The sequence below is a fragment of the Rhinoderma darwinii genome, chromosome 4, assembly GCF_050947455.1.
Source record: "Rhinoderma darwinii isolate aRhiDar2 chromosome 4, aRhiDar2.hap1, whole genome shotgun sequence".
Classification (NCBI taxonomy): Eukaryota; Metazoa; Chordata; class Amphibia; order Anura; family Rhinodermatidae; genus Rhinoderma; species Rhinoderma darwinii.
In genome coordinates, this window is record NC_134690.1 from 317,797,710 (window position 1) to 317,818,341 (window position 20,632).

General features: G+C 43.8%; 1 protein-coding gene across 1 annotated transcript in view; it reads left to right on the forward strand.

The window, feature by feature from the left end:
* The first annotated feature begins 4,131 nt into the window (after positions 1-4,131).
* The window catches only part of SLC8A1 (solute carrier family 8 member A1), a 485,568-nt gene continuing 469,067 nt past the window's right edge, over positions 4,132-20,632 (forward strand). Inside the window, exon 1 of the mRNA XM_075862749.1 lies at positions 4,132-4,347. The gene's annotated coding sequence lies outside the window, so the exon portion shown is untranslated. The remainder of the gene's footprint in view (positions 4,348-20,632) is intronic.

Here is a 20,632-nt window from a genome sequence, read left to right on the forward strand (position 1 = left end):
CTGCCCCCTGTAGGTGATGCCACCCAGCCCCCTGTAGGTGATGCCACCAAGTCCCCTGTAGGTGATCCCACACAGCCCCCTGTAGGTTGCACCCATCCCCCCCCCCCCCTTCCTGGAGAAGTCACTGACTTCAATGTCCATATATGGACAGTGTAGTCACTGACTTCTCCTGAAGAGGAATTCCCTGCCACAGGTCGGGAATTCCGCTTCAGAAGTGAGTGACGTCACTGTGTCCATATATGGACAGTGTAGTCACTCACTTCTCCTGTAGCGGAATCCCTGGCCATAGAGTCGGGGATTCCGCTGCAGAAGTACGTGACTTTGCTGTGTCCATATATGGACAGTGTAGTCATGCACTTCTCCTGTAGCGGCATCCCCGGCCATAGAGTCGGGGATTCCGCTGCAGAAGTGCGTGACTTCGCTGTGTCCATATATGGACAGTGTAGTCAGTCACTTCTCCTGTAGCGGCATCCCCGACCATAGAGTTGGGGATTCCGCTGCAGAAGTGAGTGACTTCGCTGTGTCCATATCTGGACAGTGTAGTCACGCACTTCTCCTGTAGCTGAATCCCCAATCCCCGGCCGGGGATTCCGACTCCTACAGCGAGCAATAAAAGACCCTCCTCCTCCTCCTCACATGCACTCTGCACTGTGAGGAGGAGGAGAGAGAGTGCGCGAGCGACGGTAGACCCGGCCATCACTCGGGACACATTCCGGTGATGGCCGGGTATTACCCGGCCCCATAGACTTCTATGGGAGCCGGGCGGCCGGGCACCCGGCTGAAAATAGAGCATGTCCTATTTTTTGACGGACGGTTTTCCCGGCCGTCAAAAAATCGGTCGTGTGAATAGCCCCATTAGGGGTCTATTATTCCTAATGCAGCCGGGTGCCGGCCGATTTATGAACGGCCGGCACCCGGCCGGGAATCCCTGTCGTGTGAATCCCGCCTAAGAGTCCTTTTACACCGGCCAATCACAACTACCGTTGATCAAAGAGACAACTCGTTGATTGGCGCTGGTTTTCTCCTTTCACAAGAAGCTATGATGAGTAATGTATGGGGACCAGCAATCTTTACTATGATCCCTCGTCCCAATGCATTACCATCATGTCGGCAGCACATCTCACTGTTTTCACAGGGAGATGTGTTGCTGACAATGATAATATTTTCGGCTGCATAAATGATATGATAAGCCAATGAATGAGAGTTTGCTCATTCATCAGCTGATCGTTACCCTGTTTACACTGGGCAATGATCGGGAACGAAAGTTTGAACGCTCATTTTCCCGATCATTGACCTGTGTAAAAGAGCTTTTAATCTTAGCCAAAAGGCACCCAACAATGAAGACCATCCTTTTTATTTAGGAACTTGTTAAAATGGGGCTGAACATGTAACACCTACACTATGGGGGGGGGGGGATTTACCAATACTGGCGTTTTCGAGAAAGTCAGTTGGACTAAGATGCAACAGGATCCCTCAGCATGCCGTGCGATTCATGCAAGTTCCTGACGCCATCAGTGTTGCATTAAATACAATAGTCCTGCAACATGCTGAGGGATCCTGAGGGGACCCAGAGGAGAGAAGAGGCGTGATGAGGTAAGCATACTTTTTTTATTTATTTCGTTTTTGTTTTAATTTAAATGTCCAATGTGGGGGCAAGGTACAGTGCCTGGCACATGCCTCTACCTTGCTACTCACCACAAAGTGAAATAGATTTCCACTATAATTTATGGGGTTTTTTTTAATAAAAAATTTGCCTTTTGAGACTTTTTTATGCAATTCTAAGGTTGAAAAAACCCCTTCCCCCATTTTCTGGCATAGAAAAGTTGCAATTTGTGCAAAAAAAAAAGTAGTTGTGCAAAAATGTTGCAATTTTTTAATTTTTATGCTGCCTTCGCCACTTTTTTTTTTTAAACATTAGATGGTTGGCCGGTCCCGCTGAAATCAGCAGGTTCAGCTGACATCTAATGTGTACTTAGTATACAAGTTGTTTGACAAGAACTGTCATTATGTATGATATCCCGCCAAATAAATGTTTCCATCTACCTTTTGTTTTATACAGCAAACTTTTTGATTCTATTGCTTACAATTATCTATACAGCAAATCAGAGAATTTTAATAAATGTACACAAAACAATCAATTTACTTCAAGATTAACATTTAATTTCCTACACAAAAGTGAATTGTTTTATCATAAAATAGACAACCTAAATAAAGCTCAAAGTGATTATCAAACGGTCTTGGAAATGTACACTCATAAAGTCATAAAGTAAAATACATGAAAAAATGATTCACTTGCCTCATAAAAAATGTTATTCACTGTATAGAGCTCATGTACTGAAATCTCTTGGTTCTGTTTGTATATTCAGTAATGCTGTATGGGATTAAGTTTATAAATCCTTAGAACTTTGCAGATTGAAAACAGTCCAGCAAGCTGCGCTAGCTTCTTGTGTTCTTTGTTGCAAGCATAGATCAAGTCAGTCAACTAACAGCATGAAGATGTATATAAAGTCATGTAAAAAGTAAGGTTTTTAACTTTTAACATATGAGGACATTTCAATAATTTGTTCCCTATTGCCCAATTTGGCAGAAGCAACCTCTGCAGACGTTTCATAGAACTATCTAACAGTCTTTGACATCGACTGGGAGAAGTTTCTTCCCACTCCTCCAGGGAAAATGTTTTCAGTCATGTGATGTTTGAGACTTTCTATTCCATGCACAACTTATTTCCAATCCCCCCACACCTCACACCCCACACCCCACACCCCAAGCATCTCAATGGGATTCAGATCCAGGCTTTGACTTTTAATAACCCTTGATTATTTTTTTTTAAGCCATTCCTTGTTAGATCTGATATATTCAGGGTCATTGGGAGGAATGCAACTGTTCTACACCAGTTTTCTGCCATAGAAAAGTCGCAAACGACTCAAAAGTCGAAATTTGCATGAAATATTTACACCGCTCTTGCCACTTTTATAAAAAGTAGGTGGAGCTTAGTAAAAGGGAGCATGGTCATGGGTGGCTCGACACATTTATTATAATTTATGCCAGAAACGAACAAATTAAGTTATTATGAGGGAACTATATGGCAGTGTTATGTGGGCTGTTTAAGGGAGTACTACTTGAAAACTGCACATTATTTGGGCACTATCTGGGAGTATTATGTGGATGGTACATGGTGGTATTAAATGGGTTTTCCAGCTTTCCACCGGATAGGTCATCAGTACATGATCTGCGGGGGGCCGACACCCGGGCCCCAGACAGATCAGCTGGTCCGGTGCCTCTGTGCACCGGACGTACAAGCCGGAAGCAGTTAGCTCCGGCCACAGAATAGCGGCCGAGCTGCAGTACTGCAGCTCTTCTCCTATTCAAGCGAATAGGAGCAGACCTGCAGTTCTGCAGCACGGCCGCTATGCTATGTACGGAGCCAACAGCTTCCGGGCTCCGTACATAGCATTATGTGCCACAACATCCGGTGCCCGCAGGCCACCGGAGCGGCTTATCGATGCGGGGTCCGGGTGTCGGACCCGCACCGATGACATACTGATGACCTATCTGGTGGATAGGTCATCAGTTGTCAGAAGCTGGACAACCCCTTTAAGGTATTATGTGGGTTGAAATTGCATGAAAAACTGTCAAAAAATTTCAAGCAGAAGGGGCCATACTTTGATTGTTGACCATGGGCTAATTTTTTATTAAACAAGCGTCAAATGGCATGATCATAAGAGCATGTTACTATTAAAGGTATAGGGCTCTGAATTACTATTATAAACAAATATTGAACTTGTGTTTTTACACATAGAGAACAGAATACAATTAAAACACATTTTATTCTGTACATAACACAGAAGTTATGAGTCTAATTCTTATTATTCTGAGAACTTCTAACATAAATGATCAGACAAAGAAAGCCTCAGTACTTCCTTTTTAGAGGCGCCAAATACCATAATACATCTTTGATGTTGAAATACCCACATCCGCAGACCTCTAGGTGATTTATGAGATGCATAATATACGTGGTAGTTCTAGTGAAAAAGGTAATGCCCCTGCTACAAAGGTGCCAAACAAAAACGTAGGCTCTCCTTTTTATCTCTTATGTGTTGGATGAAGCTGAAAGCTTCCAGATAGTTGCATTTTGACAGCTTGGAGTTACTGTTGGGAACAGATCCATGTATGGAAGCAATTGCACAAAAGAATAGATAAGCTGATATCCAGCTATGCAAACCATGTTTAGAGACACTTAAAGGACAAGCATCACAAGTCCTGTCTTTCTGGTAAATGTAGAACACCTATTGCATGAGGTCCTTTCTGCCTATAGCCCAGGAAAGAGCTGCAGGGTCATTAACCGAGGTAAGTGAAATCAAATGGAAAGAATTGAATTGAAAAATGTCATTGTCATCTGTTTCCTGGTTACTAGGAGAAATGCTGCCATTCTCATTGTTGACACTCTGATATGATCGTATTATGATGGCTTTTTGAATTGTGCTCAGCTCGGCGACTCCTGCAATAACCAAAGCATGAATTGTAGAGAAGTAACTCATTTTCCCTGTACAGCACAGGGCTGACTGTGGATGCACTTCCAGATAGCTTTGGATCATATAATCAAATCCATAAGGACCGTCCCTGTTTTAATGTTATGTATTTCGAACTTGTGAACACAAAAATTCCAGTTTCATGGTTGCAAATCCGCTTTAAGGTATACAAGAAGCGACTAGGCTTCAGAATACCTTCATGCAACAGTATATGCGTATTGGCAGAGATGAATGGTTTCCGGCTTATAAAGCTTTTTAAATGTGTGTAATAGGCATTTTATTTTGTCTTTCGGACTGGTTTACTGATGGGACATTGTGAAGGTGACCTTGAATTTCGTTTTTGTGCCTTCTTGACCAATGTTTAGTGCTGACCTTGTTAGGCCAGCAAGGTCATTTTGGATAACATAGCCCAACCTAAAACTGAAATGTGATACATATGTGATTAATGCCTATTTTGTATGTGGGTGTAAGGATAATGTCGACAGTATCCAAATTCTGAAACTATTATATAGTATGTATGTATTATGTATATGTGTGTGTATGCATACTTAGATGTTATTTAAGGTAGTCCTACAGTTACTGGATAACGTTAACATTATTCAATTTTGGATATTATTTAAAGTGTATATATTTTATAATACAGTGTATAATGTGCATACAGTTTATAAGATTCCCATTAAAGTATGTGAACCATTGAACCATAAGAATACACATGATCTTACAGTTCTGGATAGTTTTGTATATCTTTCCATCCACCTGAGAGATGTAAATCGTGCCTTGCATTGTGGGTTGAGCTACATGGCCCTCTGACAAAGTTGTAAAAGATGTCCGTTTTTGTTGGCAGCCTATTGCAGTTCTTTTATGCATCCCTGTTGAGCACAGAGCTGTTACATCTTTTGTAGAGATTTAGTTCCAGCCAGCATGACGCAATACACACTTATACAAAAGAGCCTGAATGTGCTGCCAGTGCGTTCCCACAAGCTTCCTTCTGGAGAGCCCTCATCGAGGAAGCTCTGCATTGTAACTTGTCATTTTGTCTCAGCATTTTTCACTCCGCTTTTGTCTACATGACGCTGCGGTAGAAGTATGAAAAGCAATATTCCCTGCAGCTGCGAACATACAGCCCAAAGGAACAAAAATACATTATGAATAGATGTGCTGACAAAAAAAATCAGCTTTAATCATCAGAACTCCCTCAGATGAGAGATCTTGTACTTGTTTCCCAGGGTTTCAGGGATAAAAACACTTGTCTGCCCAAAATATCATTCTTTCAGTTCCTTCAAAACGCCAATAATAAAACTTGGACATTAGCGTTTTGTGCTTAGTTCATCAAGTTCATCCAGTGGAGGGAAGAGGACGCGGTGTTGTAGTTTTCTTTCAATTTGTGACAATTTGAATTATATCGGAAACCTGACGTAAAATTTGGCCTATCAAAGTTGTCTAGCATTATTTTGGTACACATACCAATTTAATGGAATGGTATATATGTCGCATTATTGCCACTCTTGAACTCGGTCAGTATTTCTAAGAAAATGGCACAATATGTTGAAAGCTATGGTACGTATTTGAAATGTGAAATAGCCAGGGAAATACATGAGCCCAATGGAATAAAATTGTATATTTTAAAGGACAATTATGTGTGCAAAGCAATTTTTTTGAGAGGTAATACAGATGTAGCAGAGTTTGACGAGGATTGATCAGATATTTATGCTGACCTGGTTGAGGGCAGCATAAAGAAGTCCCGCTGATTTCAGCATGCCGTCACTTATTAGTTATTGTGAAGAAATTTAGGAGTATTTAATCTTAAGTAGTTTAGGCCAGCACCGCCAGTATGAGTCCAAGAATATTAATATATTCACATTACGCCACCTCAACAGCCCCCCCCCCCAGCTGACACTTTTCTCCCTATACACTGTGATAAAAACGAAAGAAATCCCACAGTATTCCGATGGTTCCAAAAAGTATGTGATTTATTCAGTCAACAGCTGCAACTAAATAAATCACATACCTTTTGGAACCATCAGAGTGCTGTGGGATTTCTTTCGTTTATGTCTTATAATCCACGGATCTGGATTACCTGCTTGCACCCATTACCGTGTTGGAATCTGTCACAGAGTGCTGCTTATGTCTACCTATATACACTGTGATAGGGAGAAAAGTGTCAATCAGTGGCTAAGGAGCTGGGGGGGAGCATAATATATGAATATACTTGGACTCGCAGCACTGGCCACGCGCCGCAAGTATAAAATCTAAATACTCGATAACTACTTAACATTAACAGATAAGTGGCCGGACGCTGAAAACGGCTTTATGCTACCCTCAGACATGTCAGCATAAATATCTGACACATCCTCTTTAGAACCAAGACCTACACTACAGTCAAGTTAAGCAGGTTAATACTGGAACTTAAAACTCCAAACTATAAATCAGTGGTGGTCACCCTGCCCCATAATGGTGACCTTAGATCCTGCGCTCGGCTCCAGTGAATTGATGTAAATTGCATGTAGTGACTGATGTCTTCTCTTTACACCACAGATATTGCTGCACATACACTTTTATTCCAATTACAGTAAATGGGAGATAAGGAAACACAAGAGTTTCCTTACCTCCCGTTCAGTATAATGGAGAATCATACATGTGTTGCCACCACTCCTCCGCAGATATGGCAAATGCAACCTCTGTCCACGGGGACTCTCACAATCAAGCAGAAAGTTTTATATGTACCTAGGACAGCAGGGTGTGTTCATGGAGCTGTGTACATTACATTTTTTATGCTGGACTATTTTATAGCATTTAAAGATAATTTAGTATTGATATTATTAAAGTTCGTTTTGAGTAGTAAAATGTTTACAACTTTTTCACAAGTATCTAATAACTTTCTGAATATTTCACATCTACATTTCAAAGTCATTATTACTCAAATTTTTCATAATAATGTGTGCTTCTGGGAAAGCTGGGTGCGAGACAAGCAGCTTGTGTAGAGGAATGGGGGACATCTCACTCCATACTAAGGCTGAATTCACAAATGCAGTTTTTGTGCCAGTTTTTGAGCCAAACACAGGAGTGGAGCCAAAAAAAGAGGAGACTTGTCAGTCTTTCCTTTCAGGGGTGAACCTAGGCCCTCTGCTGCCTGAGGCGAACTATAAAAAGGCGCCCCCCCCCCCCCAAATCTATCAGAGTTTTCTCATTACTAGCTTTACACAAACACGCAATATATAAATTTTTTAAATAGGAAAACATTTGATGTTTATTTGTTAGGCCCTGTTAGGGCCTGTTCACATGGAGTATTTTGGCGCGGAAACCGCTCCGCAAAACTAGTCAAAAAACAGCCGAAAATGCCTCCCGAGAAAGAAGGGACATGCCCTATCTTCATGCGTTTACGCCTCTGACCTCCCATTGACATCAATGGGAGGCAGAGAAAGCGTATTTCGCTGAGTTTTTTGCCCGTAGCACTCAATGGTCGCAAGCAAAAAACGCGGCGAAAATCGCGGCAAACGACGTGCAGGAAGGACAAAATCTGCCTCAAAATCTCAAATGGAATTTTGAGGCAGAATTTTCCTCCTGCAAAAAACTCTGTGTGAACATAGCCTTAGGCCCTGTTCACACGGAGTTTTTTGACGAGTTTTTTGAGGCAGAAACCACACCAAAAAACTCCTCAAAAACCGCCCGAAAATGCCTCCCATTGATTTCAATGGGAGGCAGACGAGTTTTTTTTCCACGAGTAAAAAAAACTCGTCGTGGTAAAAAGAAGCAACATGACCCATCTTGAGGCGGTTTCCTCCTCCAAAACCCCATTTCAATGAGTCAGAAAGAGGAAAAAAAACCCTCGACGAGTGTTTTGACGAGTTTTTGTCAAACCACTGTGCAAAAACCTACTGGAGCAGTTTTTGCAGGAGGAATTTTCCTCCTGCAAAAAACTCCGTGTGAACACAGCCTTAAAGTGCTGTTTGAAGTATGGAAAATATTTAAAGAATTATTCTTACTGCAAATCAGTGCAGTGCAAATAGTACAGTCTGCACTGCCCCATATCTCTCCTCGGCAGCCAGTCTCATTTGCGGCGTCACTCTCTGCAATTACATTCAGGCCAGTACAGGACGGGTCGCGCTTAGCGCTGTTTTGAAGCGGCACGTCCTGGGCTGGTTTCTTTGCTCTACCTGCTGTATTGTAGTGGTATGCCTGTGCTGGCTCGATGCCAGTGGTGGATTAATATGATCTTAGGCCCTGGGCTGTACATAAGTTATGGGCCCACATACCACACGTAAGTATCACCTACATGTAAAAGTACATAACATGCCACTCTGCAGACTGTCTCTTAGCCTGATCATCTGCTGCCACACTCACACTTCCCCACAGCCCCCATCACAGTAATTTACATAGATTGTAAAACCAACATTAACTCAGCAGACAGTATCACACATGATAGGATTAGATACTGTGGCCCAGCAGACAGTATCACACATGATAGGATTAGATATAAGGCCCAGCAGACAGTATCTCACATGATGGGATTAGATACACAGTTCAGCAGACAGTATTACACATGATAGGATTAGATACAGTGGCTCAGCAGACAGTATCACACATGATAGGATTAGATACATTGTCTCAACAGACAATATCACACATAATTGAATTAGATACATGGCCCAGCTCGCTGACATTGCGGCTCCAGCGCTGGACCCAGGAAAGGTAAGAATAATAATTGTTTTGCTTTTTTATGTGTTACTAATTATTTTTGTGTGTTTGTGTTTTTTGGACTACTTCGGATTCGTGGACAACTTCAATGACAGCGTTTTTTTTATTCTCAATAAAATGGTTAATGGGGGTTGTGTTTTTTTATTTCAATAAAATATTTTTTCTATGTGCTTGTACTTTTTTAAACTTTATTATTACCGCCTTAGTAATGTCCGCTGGCTGATTGACAACCTCCATTACTAAGGTGGGGCTTAATGTTAGCAGGTGCAGAGGCTAACACTAACCTCCATTATTACCCCGGTACCCACCGCCAACAGCGGTGCTGGGAAGAGCCGGGTACGAACCAGTACCCGATCATCTGCAGTGACGGTCAGACACCGGGGCAGCCGCAGGCTGGTAGTATTAGGCTGGGGAAGGCCAAAAACAGTGGCCCCTACCACCCTTGTAATGCTGCCTGCTGCTGCTGTGTTGCATCTGGCTGGTTATGAAAATTAAGGGGGACCCCACATCATTCTTTCCAATTATTTTGTATTTTATTTTTCTTAAATGACGTGGTGTCCCCCCCATTTTTCATAACTAGCCAGATACAATAAAGCAGCAGCAGCCTAGCATTACCAGGGTGGGAAGGGCCACTGTATAAGGCCTTCCCCAGCCTGCGGCCGCCCCATTGCCCGACCATCACTACAGATGGTCAAGTACTGGATCGTACCCGGATCTTCCCAGCACCCATGGTGACGGTGGGTACCGGGGTAGTAAAGGGGGTTAGTGTTAGCCTCTGTACCGGCTAACACTAAGCCCCGCCAGAGCAATGGACGCTGTCACTCAGCCGGCGGCCATTACTAAGGCGGTAGTAATAAAGTTTAAAAAAAAACACAAAGGCATAGAAAAAATATTTTATTGAAATAAAAATAAACCACACAACCCTCATTAACCATTTTATTGATAATAAAAAAAAAGCTGTCATCGAAGTAGTCCTGGAATCTAAAATCATGTGTAAGAAAACACACAAAAAACGATTAGTAACACATATGTTAGGCTTGGATACAGGGCCCATGTGTGATACTGTCTGTGGGACCCTGTATCTAAGCCTACCACAAGGTAGGCTTAGATACAGGGTCAGGCAGACAGTAATCTTATACAGTAATACAGGGCACATCAGACAGGATCACACATGGGCCATGTATCTAAGCCTACCATGTGATTGGCTTAGATACAGGGCCCAGCAGACAGCATCACACAATCTGTGATCCTGACTCATTGGCCCTCTAAGCCTGCTACATCGTAGGCTTAAAGGACTTGTCCAGTCCCTAAACATTGATGGCCTATCCTCAGGATAGGCCATCAATAGCTGATGTGTCGGGGTCCGTCTCCCGGGACCCGCCAATCAGCTGTACGACAGCTGCTTCCCCTTCATTTCCCTTACTCGCTCACACTGTGAATCGCCGACACTGATTCACAGTGTAACCTGAATGAAGTGACAGGAATGAAGGGGAAGCAGCTCTCGTACGAACACTGCGGCCCCTTCAAAACAGTTGATGGGCGTGTCCCGGGAGTCGGACCCCGCCAATCAGCTTCAGCAGACAGGGATATTAATCTTACCCTCCTCTTCAGCCGCGGCGGAAGTTCTGTCCTGACTCTATCCAGGATCACGATGTTGTGCGCGGTGCATAGCGCTGTAACGTCAGGACCTCCACTGCGCTCCGGAACCAGGAGGGTAAGTACTGTCAGTTACTATAGTAACAGGGGCCCGCGGCCCGAGTTACTATAGTAACTTTTTATTGATGTGGTGCGGGGGGCTGCGGACCCCCCTGGCTTCGGGGCCCGGTCGCAATTGCGACCCCTATAGCTACGCCACTGCCTATAATATTGCAACATACACTACACACAATACTGCTACACAGTCTACACACACAATACCAGTATATACACTATATACTCTACACATCAGTTTTCCCACTATTTACACAAAAGCACAGCAAAAACAGTTTCTAAATTATTTCTGCAAAACTACAATGTGTGAATGTCCTTACAGTATCATATGTACACGAGAATCATATATATCCACATACACACAGATTATATATATATATATATATATATATACACACACACACACACACACATATATATATATATATAACACACATTTACACACACTTACCTTCTATGTAGGATCTCTAATGCAGACAGTCTCATATATAGACGAGAATCATATATATATATATATATATATATATATATATATATATATATATATATATATATACATATACACACACACACACAAACATTTGCACACTCATACACACACTTACCTTCTATGTAGGATCTCTCATGCAGTCTCTTGAAGCAGCAGGGGCTTTACAACATGTCCCATCCCAGGACAGCAGATATAGCCAGCTGCAGAAGTAGCTGGTCTGTTAGAAGAATAGGGGGACACAGCACACGAGAGGAGGGGGGCAGAGTAGAGGAGGGGGATACAGGAGACACAGAAGAGTGACACAGAAGAGGAGGAGGACACAGGAGAGGGAAGCAAGGGGACACAGGAGAGGAGGGGGATACAGGAGACACAGGGGAGGACTAGACACGGAGCTTCCTCTCTGCAGACGCTGAGGCTGTGAACTCTCCCATCCCCCCTCTTCTCTGCCCCGACTACTTCAGACGAAAGGGAGAGAGTGCTGCATACAGCGTCAGAGAGGAGGAGGAGGAGGAGTGCTCTTACAGATGGGCACGTCTGCTAAGTAAAATAATCCCCTCCCCGGTCCAGTCCGTCTCTGGCTCAAAATGCCGCCCCCCACTTTCAGCTAGGCTGCGCCGCCTGAGGCTGTCGGCTCACCTCGCCTCATGGTAGGTGCGGCACTGTTTCCTTTATACTTCCTTTTTAATCCACTTCTGGCTTTGGCTCAAAACACTGTCACAAAACTGCATGTGTGCTTGAGGGATTCCAGCTATAGGTAGATTTAGAGCTAGTTCACACTGAGTTTTTTGGTGGTTATTGACACGGAAACTGCGTCGGAAACAGCGCTAAGGTGGAGGCGTTTTTTTCCCGCGAGCAGCAAAAAACACTTGCGGGATAAGAAAGCGTCACGCTCTTTCTTCCTGCTTTTCCGACTCTGACCTCACAATGCGGTTTTTGCCCACGCCACTTAATGGCCCTGGCCGAAAAATGCAGAAGAAACGCGGCAAAGAACGTGCGGGAAGGTCCTGAAGGAATTTTGAAACAGATTTTTCTGCCTGCAAAAAACTCAGTGTGAACATACCCTTTGCGTAAATACTGCGGTTTTTCTGCAACGGAATTCGTTTCGGAAAAACTGCAGCAAATACAGTAGCAGCAAAGTGGATGGGATAAAACAAATCTCACCCAAACGCTGCGTAAATACTGAGCGAATACAAATACAGTTGACTGCGGGACATACCCCCAGCTGCCCGGGACAGCGGGACGCCACCTAGAATCCGGGATTGTCCCGATGAATCCGGTTGGGAGGTATGATTTACCTGTTAGATACCTGGACAGAGTTACCTGAATACCAGTGGTCACATGACTTTCCATGCAGTTATCCTATGAGTGCTTTTTTTTATGGATAAATCTGTGGGTAATATCTTTTTTTTAGTTATGGACAGAGACAAATTCACTGCTATAAGAAAGGTATGTGAGCAAAATTTTAAATACATGTATATTAGTATTCTGTATTATTTCCTATTCTACAAATAAATTAATAGAAAAAAAAGTGGACAACTCCTTTAAATAAATGCTAGAATGTTTTATTATATCATTCACTTCTGACCTTCTCCCACTTCCTCATGTGACCCCTACACGTGATAGGATAAAATGTATTGAAGTATTCTGTATGCATCGGTCCTTAATTCAGGTGCAGGACAATGATAGTTTATTTATATTGAAACTTTTTTTATAATTAATTTCTAACTCTTCTAGAAAAGAAAATATTAATCTATACATGATTCAGTTATTTTTTCGCTAGAGAAATCCTCATGTGCCATGCAGATCCTTACAGATATATTTAAAGATGGCAGCATTCTTTAGGTTAAATATATAATTTGAATTATTATTATTAATAATAATAATATTATATTAAAGGGAGGTGTCGCTTACAATGAAAGTCTAGAGAAATTGGACTTGTTCAGCTTGGAAAAAAGACGCCTTAGCGGTGATCTTATTAACTTGTATTAATATATTTCATTGCATGTGGAAGAAAGACGTATCAGACAACAACATAGGAAAGGGTTATTTACAGTTAGAGTAGTCCAATTATGGAATGCCCTACCCCAAGAGGTAGTAATGGCAGATACTATATCAGAAATTAAAAAAAGGCTAGATGATTATTTACTAACAAATGTCATTGAGTTATAATTAATCTAGCAATAACTGACGTGTAATTGATAGAGAAAGGTTAAACTTGACTATATTAGACCTTCATCAGGCACTTGTACCTCCTGGTGTCTGGTTCATCCAGTCGTTGGCGCTGTGTAGATTAGTAGCAGTTTACTGCTTTCTTATGGCGCCATGTACTAATCTACGCAGCGCCAACGACTGGATGAACCAGACACCAGGAGGCACAAGTGCCTGATGAAGGTCTAATATACGACCGAAACGTCGCACTAAACCTCTGGCATCAATTTTTGATAAAAGAAAACCGAAAGATTTGCTAAAATCATCACCTTGTGTGCGAATATTTCTTTACTACGTAATTGGGTTGGGACCACTACATACCTATTCCTAAAGCCCTGTCAGATACCAGTACCTGGAAATGAACAGGTGTATGATTCAAGGTGTCCTCCTTTAGGCCAGGTTCCCACGGGAAATCACGCAGCTTGTCCGACCTGGAAACCGCTGTACATTCTGTCCGAAAAATCAAACCACATTGTGGTACGTCTTTTCGGACGGATTTTCCGCTGAGAAAAGCAGCGATAAAAAAATCTCCTACTTACCTAGGACGTAGTTATGGCAACGTGTCCCTACTGTGCAGTCTGATCCAGCTTCCCTGGATGACACTGCAGCCCATGTGAAAGCTGCAGCCTGTGATTGGCTGCAGCGGCGTTCACATGGGATGTAACGTCATCCCAGGAGGCCGACTCTCTGAGGTCATCCAGGTCATCCACGCTGCTGTTTTTTTCCGCATCTGATCCACTTTACTGGTACTGTAAATGCTGCGGAATTTCCGCACAGAGTTCAGTTGCGGAAGTTCCACAGCTTTTACACTACTTGGGAACCCAGCCTTAGCAGCCGTTTTTCCCTCTCCATTACCGATGCCTTATATCCTATTGCGGACATTATAACATGCCTGACCATGTAATTTCATTTAAAAATATGTCACATGACTTTGTGGCCTCATAAAAATTTCGGCTTTATCCATGACACTTACTGGATTGATGCCTCCGGATCAGTTAAGATATACCAATTATAGAGATGAATAAATTATGTAAATATAATTTGTTTGGCTCAGATGAATAATCGTTTAGACTTTATGGTTATGACGGGGCTGTTTTAGTATTCAGGCTTTAGTTTCTGTTATTCTGGCCCTAGATTTCTTCCTTTTCAGCTTATTATCAGATGTCAGAGAGATTTTGTTTCTTTGTTTATCAAATATGATAACTAGGGACAGACTGAGAGCGGTCTCTGGGCAATAACTATCATGAGCCCCTTACCACTATATGTATAATACAGGGTTAACACAATTTCTTTGAGCAGCATTTATCCCTTGATATGTTTTTTGGGATTTTATTGTATTTTTCTAGAGACCTTGCATTTAAACGTCTCTGTATGGTCAGCAGACCACTTTTTGTCACCCTTTTAGCTGCGGTTGTCACACATTTGTGGATGGTGATATATGATAGGAACTATTATGGCTGCCATTAGTAGTGTTCTCTTTGGAAAACAGAGATAATTAACAAACAAACCGCTGAATAGAAATTTGGGGCGGTTCACATCAGCGTTGGCTTTCCGTTGAGGGCAGTGGCGTAACTACCACAGTAGCAGCCGTCATGCCTAATAGTAGCATCACTAACGTAACACTAGGCATTCGGAGGGGGCGGGGGCCCGGTGTTAGCTGCGGGGGGGGGTCCGGGGGCCGGGTGATAGCCTTGGGGGGGTCCGGGGGCCGGGTGATAGCCGTGGGGGGGGGTCCGGGGGTCGGGTGATAGCCGCTGCACTGCACTGATAGTCTGCCACACAGTTGAATAGGACGGCGATAGGTGGTAGGAGGAGCGCCCAGGCAGGGGAGAGGACAGGGGGCGGAGCTAAAGGGAACGAACGACGCGAGACTTCGGGCGGAGGACAGTACAGTCAGGACTGCCGGTGTACTAGGTATCTCACAGGACGGGTGGAGGGCGTGCAGACCGCAGAGGACAGGTACATGAAGTTAAAAACTTCATGGGAGAAGGGAAAAGTTTTTAGGTACAAAAGTCTGCCTCATAATTCCTTCTGGAATTTTGAGGCATATTTTGAACACTTCCCGCGTTTTTCGTTGCGTTTTTTTGTGACGTTTTTCGGCCATCGGGCCGTGGGCAGAAAAACGCAGCAAAAAACGCATTTTCTGCCTGCCATTGTTGTCAATGGGAAGTCGGAGACAGAAACGCCCGAAGAAAGGGCATTAGGCTATGTACACACGTAGTATTTTGATGAGTTTTTTGACGCGGAAACCGCGTCGCAAAACTCGTCAAAAATGGCCCGAAAATGCCTCCCATTTTTTTACTGAAAACATGATTACAGTACGGGACAGTTGTCCTGCAGCGAGGCAGGGACTCCTAGCATCGTACATAACTATGATGCTAGGAGCCCGGCTCCCTGCACTGTGTTCGGTCCGGGACTTCCGGCCGAAATACGTTCCGTCCATTACGGACGTAACATGGTCGTGTGAATCCAGCCTTAAGGTCCTGTTCACACAGAGATTTTTGCAGGCAGAAAAATCGGCCTCAAAATTACTTCTGTAATTTTGAGGCAGATTTTCACATGCCTGCACGCCGTTTGCCGTGTTTTTTGCTGCGTTTTTTGGCTGCGGACATTGAGCGCCGCGGGCAAATTTCTCTGCCTCTTATTGTCAATGGGAGGTCAGAGATGTAAACGCACGAAGATAGGGGCAAGTCGCTTGTTCCCGTGAGCGGTCTTAGCACTCGCTGGAAAAAACGCATCAGTTTTCGTCAGTTTTTTTACACGTTTTTCCGCGTCAAAAAGCATGCTGAAAAACTCAGTGTGAACTCCCCCTATCACATATACTGATGCCTGCCCTCTGCCATGTTATATAACTTCAAACTTCACACACATTACATTAAAGAAAGGGGTCCTCTGGGCAAATTATATTGATGGCCCAACCTTAGGATAGACCATCAATATGTCCGTGATTGATGGGACCATAGCGTTCGTCTGACTTTTCCCAGTTAACAATCACAACACCATACACACACGGGGCGACTGTGCCTGGGATTGCATTCAAGTGAACGGGACTGAGCAGCAATCCCAGGCGCAGCTGCTACCGATGTGTACGGCGTTGTGCCTGGTAAACACTGAAGAGGCCAAGGCGATGAGTACTACGGCCCCTTCAAAAAAGCTGATCGATGGGTGTTCCGGGAGTTGGACCATAAAGATAGACCATCAATAAGAAATGTCCAGAGGACCTCTTTAACACCCTAACGACATGCCACGTACATGTACGTAGCAGCCAGTGGCGTAACTACCGCTGTAGCAGCCATAGCGGCTGCTACGGGGCCCGCGACATGAGGGGGCCCGTGTCGCCTGCCGGCACGGGCGCCCACCATGGCCGGAGGTTCCGCTAGCTGCCGCTATGGCTGCTACAGCGCGACACCACTGAACACTACGGCAGAGCAGGGAGGTATCTCACTGCTCTGCCATTAAACGGGTTGTTCCTACATAAGACATGTCCACAGGATAGGGGATACATGTGTGATCGCTGGCATTGATAGGGAGAACAGGGGACCGAAAGTCCCCTGAAGTTCTCCATCATAAACCTCGGACTTCCGGGGTCTGTGTCGGCAGCTCTGTAGAAATGAATGGAGCGCCGGTTGCGCTTGTGCGCATGCGTGACCAGCGCTCCTTTCATTTTTATTGAGCTGCGCAGACGCCGGAAGTCAGAGGTTAGTCATGGAGAACTTCGGGGGACTTTAGGACCCCCGTTCTCCCTATTGCTGCCAGCGATCACACATGTATCCCCTATCCTGTGGAGATCCTGTGGAGAGGGGATACGTGTCTTTTGTAGGACACACTGTAGGTCGCATTTTTTTGGGGGGTTGGGGCTGCATGGCGTTACCTACAGGGGGTGCTGTATAGCGTTACCTACAGGGGGGCTGTATAGCGTTACATACAGGGGGGGCTGTATAGCGTTACCTACAGGGGGGCTGTATAGCGTTACCTACAGGGGGCGCTGTATGGCGTTACCTACAGGGGGGGCTGTATGGCGTTACCTACAGGGGGGCTGTATGGCGTTATCTACAGGGGGGCTGTATGGCGTTACCTACAGGGGGGGCTGTATAGCGTTACCTACAGGGGGCTGTATGGCGTTACCTACATGGGGGCTATATGGCGTTACCTACAGGGGGGCTGTATGGCGCTATCTACAGGGATGGCTGTATGGCGTTATCTACAGGGGGCTGTATGGCGTTATCTACAGGGGGCTGTAAGAGATTATCTACAGGGGGGGCTGTATGGCGTTATCTACAGGGGGGCTGTAAGAGGTTATCTACAGGGGGGGCTGTATGGCATTATCTACAGGGGGGGCTGTAAAAAAGGCACTATCTACAAAGGCGGGGTTGTGTGACACCCAGGGGAGAGGGGGGCCTCAGTCAAAAGTTTGCTATGGGGCCCAGTCTTTCCTAGTTACGCCCCTGGTTGAGGGGTTCTGTCGGAGGTTTCCGTCATGGAACCCCTCAACGGAAAGTCAAACGGAAACCTTCCGTTTGCATCACCATTGATATCAATGGTGACGGAAACATTGCTAATGGTCTCCGTTTGTCACCGTTCCGGCAGGTTTCTGTTTTTTTCGACTGAATCAATAGCGCAGTCGATTAGAAATCCTGTGACGGAACCCCTAAATGGAAAGCCAATGCTGATGTGAGCAGGCCCTTTTAACAACTTTTTACAAATGTATTAAAATGGACACTGAACTGAGCACAGCTGCATATAAAAATTGCAGGGGCGCTCAAGTCTGTACATGACCCCCCTTTCTCACTAATATGCACTGTGCCAGGCAATGTGTGGGTGTCCTGTACATTGGACAACAGTGGAGGGGGACTTAAATGCCACTGTAAGGTGCAGGAGGACTGGCAACAATATAGCAGAGACACTGGCTGCGATTAACTCTTTTGTTACTTAGAAGAATGCTGCAAACTGAAACAGAGTGACAGCAATGGCATGCTTACGATTAACTTTAAAATTTGTGCTTTAGTGGCCGGCTTATTTTAAACCTTGATGACCAAGCGATTTTTTACGTTTTTTCCAGCGTAGCATTCCAAGAGCTATAACTTTTTTTATTTTTGTGTCGACATAGCTGTATAAGGTCTGGTTTCTTGCAGGACAAGTTGTATTTTTTAATAGCACCATTTTTGGGTACATATAATTTATCGATTAACTTTCATTAACTTTTTTGGGGCATAACAGAAAAAACCCCAGCAATTTTGCCACTCTTTTTTTGCGTCCTCAATTTACGCCGTTTACCTTGTGGTATAAATATCATTTATTCAGCGGGTCATTACGATTGTGACGATATCAAATTCATATAGTTTTCTTATGTTTTACTACTTTTACACAGTAAAAACACTTTTTAAAAAAAAAAAAAAATATTTTGCCTCCAAAGCAACTGTATGAGGGCTTTTTTTTGTTGCGGGAAGACTTGTAGTTTCTATCAGTACCATTTTGGAGTACATGTGACATTTTGATCACTTTTTATCACATTTCTTTGAAGGCAGGATGAACAGAAAACAGCAATTCTGGCATTGTTTTTAATTACATTTTTTACAGCGTTAGCCGAGCGGGTTAAATAACATAATAGCTTTATAGTTGGGGTCAATACGGACGCTGCAATACCAAATATGTGTAACATTTTTACTTTTTTTTTTATATAATAAAGTATTTTGTAAGGAGTAAAAGTGAGTTTTTCATTTTTTTTTCACTTTATTAATAACTTTATTACACTTTTTTTTTTACTTTTTTACTAGTCCCACTAGGGGACTTCACTATGCGATCGTCCGTTTGCTTTTATAATACACTGCAATACTTCTGTATTGCAGTGGATTACTGCCTGTTCGTTTACAACGTGCCAGAGGCATGGCCTAGCAGGCATTCACTACAGGCAGACCTGGGGGCCTTTATTATTTTTATGTTAGTACACCAGGTGGCCTTTTTCTTTGATCTGGTTGCTGTAGAATGCTTGGGGCTCTGCCTCCATTATCCCCAGGTACTCACGCTGATCTTCATTGAGGCCTCCTGGATCAGGCCGCCTATCCCTCTGTAATTCAGCTTCTGTGGCAGGCTAGTTCTCTCCCTGCAAAGCAGCTCCTGTAGCAGGCTGTTGCCATCTCTTGAAAGCAGCTTTTGTAGCAGGCTGTCTTTCTCTCTGCAAAGCAGCACTGCACACATGTGGTTGAACAAGAATTGCTCTGCCTTTCCTGTCCAGGCTCATTCTCCTTCCCTGGCCATCCTAATAATCTGGTGCCCTCTGCTATATGATACAGGTACATAGGATTTAGATGCTGCAGAGTCTCTTTGTGTTATACCATGGTGCTCAGTTCAATGATTTTCAGAGTGAGGACATTTTTTACAAACATGAAATTGGAAAACACTTCTATTTTTTAAGAATAAATAAAAAATATGATCGATAGATAGATAGATAGATAGATAGATAGATAGATAGATAGATAGATAGATAGATAGATAGATAGATAGATAGATAGATAGATATCCTGGAGAACCCATTTAAGCTAAAATGTTATTAAAATGGCGAAATTTGCTGTCATTTACTCAATGATAACATCAGCAGATACATAGACCATCTTGTGGTAGGGAAATATGGTTTGCTGTTCACATGCCTGCTCTTCTGGAGTCCATATTATTTGATATACCCTCTGGGCCCGGCCACAATGATGAAAAATCGGGGCCCACCAGCTTCTCAGCTACTTTACACATTTGAATGTGGGCCCCAGCCTTAGTTACTTGGAGAAAGGAACGGACACTGCAATTTAATAGGGCCCGTTCCTTACTCTGAAGTAACTAATGCTGGGGCCCTGAGAGGACTTATAGAAGGGGAAGATGCTGCATGAAAGCAGAAGCTCCATGTAGAGAGAGCCCACCAGATACGTCCTACTCTACACAGCCGACTGCACCTGCAGGCTGGTGAGTCCCCCTCCCCTCCCCATCCTGCTTCCCATTCCTCCAGATCCCACTT